The sequence below is a fragment of the Limulus polyphemus genome, unplaced genomic scaffold (genome assembly GCF_000517525.1).
Source record: "Limulus polyphemus unplaced genomic scaffold, Limulus_polyphemus-2.1.2 Scaffold117, whole genome shotgun sequence".
Classification (NCBI taxonomy): domain Eukaryota; kingdom Metazoa; phylum Arthropoda; class Merostomata; order Xiphosura; family Limulidae; genus Limulus; species Limulus polyphemus.
Genome location: NW_013665727.1, coordinates 957,903 through 963,146, shown reverse-complemented (window position 1 = coordinate 963,146; position 5,244 = coordinate 957,903).

The following is a 5,244-nucleotide window of genomic DNA, read 5'->3' as shown; positions in this document are numbered from 1 at the left end:
CCATCAAGTGCATTCAAACTTGAAAACGTCTGCTGATTCAATGAAGTTATCTTATGATAAGAGATCTACTGAAGTCAGCTTTATACCAAGAGACAAGGTGGGGTTGTATAATCCCAGGAAGACCAAAGGGAAGTCTCCTAAGTTGTCTTCTCCATGGGAAGGCCCATATAATATAGTGGATCGTCTCTCAGGTGGTGCATGCCAACAGGCTTTGGCGTTATCACGGTCCAGGACATTTCAGTTAGGATGAAGTGAACAATGGAACAAATGACGCTGCTGAAGACGTGTCACCTGAAAAAGCAACTGTCGAAGAAGAAACTCTACTCGGTTTTGAGAAGGGAAACAGTGAAGCCCTTGATGAAGTTACTACCACTGATGTGACTGTTACCAATGATAGGACGTTTCCTGATGAAGCAGGTGAACCCCACAGTGAAGCAGAAGCCAACGAGACGGAGACCAGTACGGAAGAAGATACGTCCCGTAAAATTAAGAGACTTTGTTGAATTTTAATTTTGTGTTTGTAAATTCTGTACATTTAATTAAGTTATTGTTAATTGTTTATTGGTTTAATGTAAGTGGCTATTGTTCGGGACGAACAATACCAAAGAAGGGGCAGTGTTATGACAGCGGGGGTCACGTGACGCTAGTAACACGTCATATTTTCGAAGGTTCACGTCCCTTCCTGAAGTCTCGAGAGGCTACTAGATATGCGGTAGTCTTGTATATATAACTCAACTGTCAATTACACATTGTTGCCGTCACTTCTTGGCGGCGTAATTGAACTACAGACAGAGATAGATACGGACAGTTGAGTCGAGCACGTGAGATGTTTGTTGTGAATAATAGCGTTTGTTATAGCGTGACTGTGGAAAATAAGTGTATTGCAAAGTTGTATTCAGAAAGAATAAACCAGTTTTATTTAAAAAAGGACTTGTATCGCTAAAGTTTCTTTGGAAAGAATTTTTACGGAAAATTAACTAACGACCAGAGAAGTAACAGACTTAAGCCTGGTGCCAAGTAGTGACATTGTAAACAGACTTGGTGCAGTCGTTTTCCAGTAACCTTTTATACACATTACTAAAATTCGACTGTCACTTCTTTGTTGAGCAATTTGAAAGGTAATTAGAGATTATGAATTTCATTGTTACATGGGGTTCTGTGAAATAATATTTCAGGTGGTGTAAGTTTATAGTCAACAGTAGTTGTATGCATAATTATAGCTAACTATAGAAGTTATAAAATATATCCGTCTTTCGCTACATCATTTATTACATTTCAAACCACTTTACTAAATGTCTGTCGTCTCTTTTACTTGTAAGTAATATACCTTACCTCAGAATTAGATCGTTCACGTGATACCAGTAGTTAGGACTGCACTTCATACACCGCATGCTGATTGGCTGCTTCAGGGAGAGGAAAGGGGTAGAAACGATAACGTCATAGCTCTACGAAGTGGAAACATTGGGCTAGGCTGTCGTGACAAGCGGAAGTTGCCATGACACTTGACAGTGGAAGTTGTCATACAGGAGTGTTTTAATGGCATGTTGTGAGGCCTACAAAACAGATGGAAATTGTAATCAGTCATGACAATGAAAGTTGTCTGCTATCAGAGTGAACATTGCTAGGTGTGATATTATAGTTCGAGTGTTACACAACATAGAACATGTTACTAGAGCCACGAAGTGGCAGCAGAGGGTGGAGTGGTATGATGAGAGTGCAGATAGATCAACATGACATTAGCTTTATAGCAAATCTCAAAGTATTAAAATTAACAATGTTATGTTTACAGTTTTTCATTGTAAGTGAAACAATCTGCTATTTTAATCTTACTAACTTTTAGTTTTCTATTACATACATATTGTAAAACAAAGGTGGACTGTGTTACGGAGAGTAGTGTTAGTATAGGCAGTGGATGACGAGATCATTTTAGGGTGCCTCAACATGTGATGAACGTCTATATTTAATTATGTATAAAACTATTATTTGTATTTTATATTTCTTTAGTGTAACAATAAAAGAGTTATTGGCAAATTATTTCATTTTGTACATTTTACTTTATAGTTTTCACTTACGTATGTTTTTACAAAGGTTGACAATGCTTTTATGGGCAAATAGTGTTATTATTTCTACAGTTCCATAGTATCTTAACATAATCACTGTTTCACTTTTACAAATAAAACCATAATTTAATGACACAGCTATTATAACACTGCCACATATGTCAGTTTCTATAGCACATACTATCCATTATTTGAGCAATGTAAATATTATTACCAATGATTTAACTTGCATTCTTTTACAATTATTTTCTTGAAAAGAATGATTGTTTAAATTAATGTTTAGCTTTATAAGTCGATTACTTATAAGCAGTAGATTAGAAATTTAATATTCACCATATGTTTACTTAACTAGTGATGGTCAGTTTTTGTGAGTCACTAATTTAAAAGTCAGTAAACTTAGTTTACTGGTTCTTTCACTTTACATAGGGATACAAAACAATAAATATGTATTCATGATATTTTATTTCTCAAAATTTTACGGGATATGTGCATTTCAATTAGCATACAATTGTTGTATACTTTCTGTTCAATTATATTCCATGAAGTGATTATTCATGTTGCTAACAAACGTGTTTAACTATCTAATTACAAGACTCTGTATAGATATGTCATCATAAATGTATGTAAGTAAAATCACAAACTCTAAATAAGACCGATGTCACACACACTGGAACATTTATTCACAAAACTGAGTAAAATATCTGACTTAACAGGCATAATAGATTTTGAAACATTGAGATGGTAAGATGTGATATGTTATATTTTACACATATAAACAGAACATAAGGTTTTGTTATTCAGTTGCAATTAATGTTCAATCTCAAATGTAACAGATTTTCGAAGACTGACGAAAGATCAAAGTTTAGATAATTATGTGTCCAGTATAATCTTTTAGGATAAACTCGAAAAGCAAGACAAATGAACATTTGTTTGTTTGTAATTAAGCACAAAGCTACACAATGGGCTATCCGTGCTCTGCCCACCACGGGTATCGAAACCCGGATTCTAGCGTTGTAAGTCTGCAGACATACCGCTGTGCCACTGGGGGGGGGGGGCAAATGAACACTTAAGAAAGTTACTAAAACACAGACGAGATACAGTCTTATACTTATCTAGAAGTACTTGAAAATTCCTTTACACCAACAACATTAACAAAGTTGGTCTTGCTAAGGAAGATATATAAAACTTAAAACATTAGACAAACAATTAATGCTAATGTTTATTGTAAATATTAGAAGTGAGAAACTTTTTCATCAGTAAAGATGATATGTATACTCATAGCTTTGTCTTTCTCATGATGCAATGGTCTGGAAAAGGACCTTTAAATTTCAAACTTTTAAGCAAAATCCTTTTCTTCAAAAAAAGAATATCTCTCTGCTTTACCATCTTCTGGATGAGTCCTCATTAGAAAAAAATAGTGTCTAAGGTGAACACGTCGCCTAAGGGGTGAAGTATCTCAACTTGCCACTAGGTTGGATATGTTGAAATAGCCCACACTGTTTCTATGTGTGTGACACTGGCCATTCAGTATCTAGAAATCGTTTGATAGCAAACATATAGCAGAAAAAATGGTAGAAATATTATTTGTGTAGAGTGGTAAATAATCATTTATCGAGCTTTTAGCTTATATGAAAATAGTTTCAATCAGCAAGGAACAAACTCTAGACAAAGATTTATGAAAATATCCACAGAAAGGTAATTATGTAGTTGTCTAGTAATGAATAAACATATCCATTTACATGAATCAACTTTAATGAAACAAATCAACTTATAAAGCTAAACATGAAATTTATATAATTGTGCATTACAGAATGTTATGGTAAAAAGATAATACATGTTATCGTTACATTGTTTCAAAAGATATATCAATTTGAAAAATTATATTTTCCGAGTCTGAAATATTGATGGATAGTTATAATATGAGCTCGGAAGATTGTTAATATTTAAAAATATAAATAATACAAGTTACAGTAACATTGATTTTTGTTGTAGATTGATATTAAAAATTAGGATATGTCTTAAGTTGTGACCAATTTTTTCAACACCACCCACAAACAATTAACTCTCTTACCATTCGAGAACATAGAAATATAATTCGTTGTATAATGAAATCGTAAACCTCATACATTTCACATGCCTGTAAAGTTGATATAACTTTTAGGTCTAAGTATACATAATAAATATTACAAGTAAAACTGAATCGATCAGAGTCAAACTATCTTTCACTATGAAAAATATTCTGAGCTATATTTATAGACTGACCCTGTTTGAACTTTTGGCCAATTGCTATGTGTTAGCACAGTTTAACCTTACTTAGTAGTAAGCGTAAAATGCTTTTGTTGTAAAGTATTGATGAAATACAAGAATTGCACTCTATCATTTATAAACAAAATTCATTCATGTTATTAATTACCTAATAAGTTTAATTCTTAAAATATAAAATAATTCCTGATTTGTCAACAAATATATACATGTTTGAAAGTGTCATGACTTTAGTATTATATATATATGCATGTGTATGTGTGTTACAAAACTTTCTAATACCAGACCTTTCAAAGCTATTGACCTTTTAAGAGATTCCATTTTTGTGATAAACCTTTAGACTGTCAGCAGAGTTCAGATAGAAACAGCAAGAATGCGTATGTGCTGTTAATTTAAGTCAGGAAAACACAATCTTTCGACAAAGATTTTCTATACTAGTAATGGTTAGACACAGATACTTTAAACTTTAGTGGTCAATTTATAAAGCTAAACATAAAATTTAAATAAATTTCCTTTTCAGGACAATAATTGTAAAATAATGTAAGTTAGATTATTGGCCATAATATTTATATTTCTCAAATAATGGATACTATGTGCTATAGAAACTGATATATGTGACAGTGTTATAATAGCTGAATTATTAAATTAATGGTTTTACTTGTAAAAGCAAAACAGCTGGTGTGTTGAAATACTATAGATCTATAGAAATACTGTCTGTCTAAAGTAACACTATTCTTAGCTAGTCCTCGTAATAATAATAACACCATTTACCCATAAAAGCATTGTCAACCTTTGTAAAAACATATGTAAGTGAAAACTATAAAGTAAAAATGTACAAAGTGAAATAATTTGGCAATAACTCTTTTATTGTTACACTAAAGAATTATAAAATACAAATAAGATTACGACACTTATGATATAC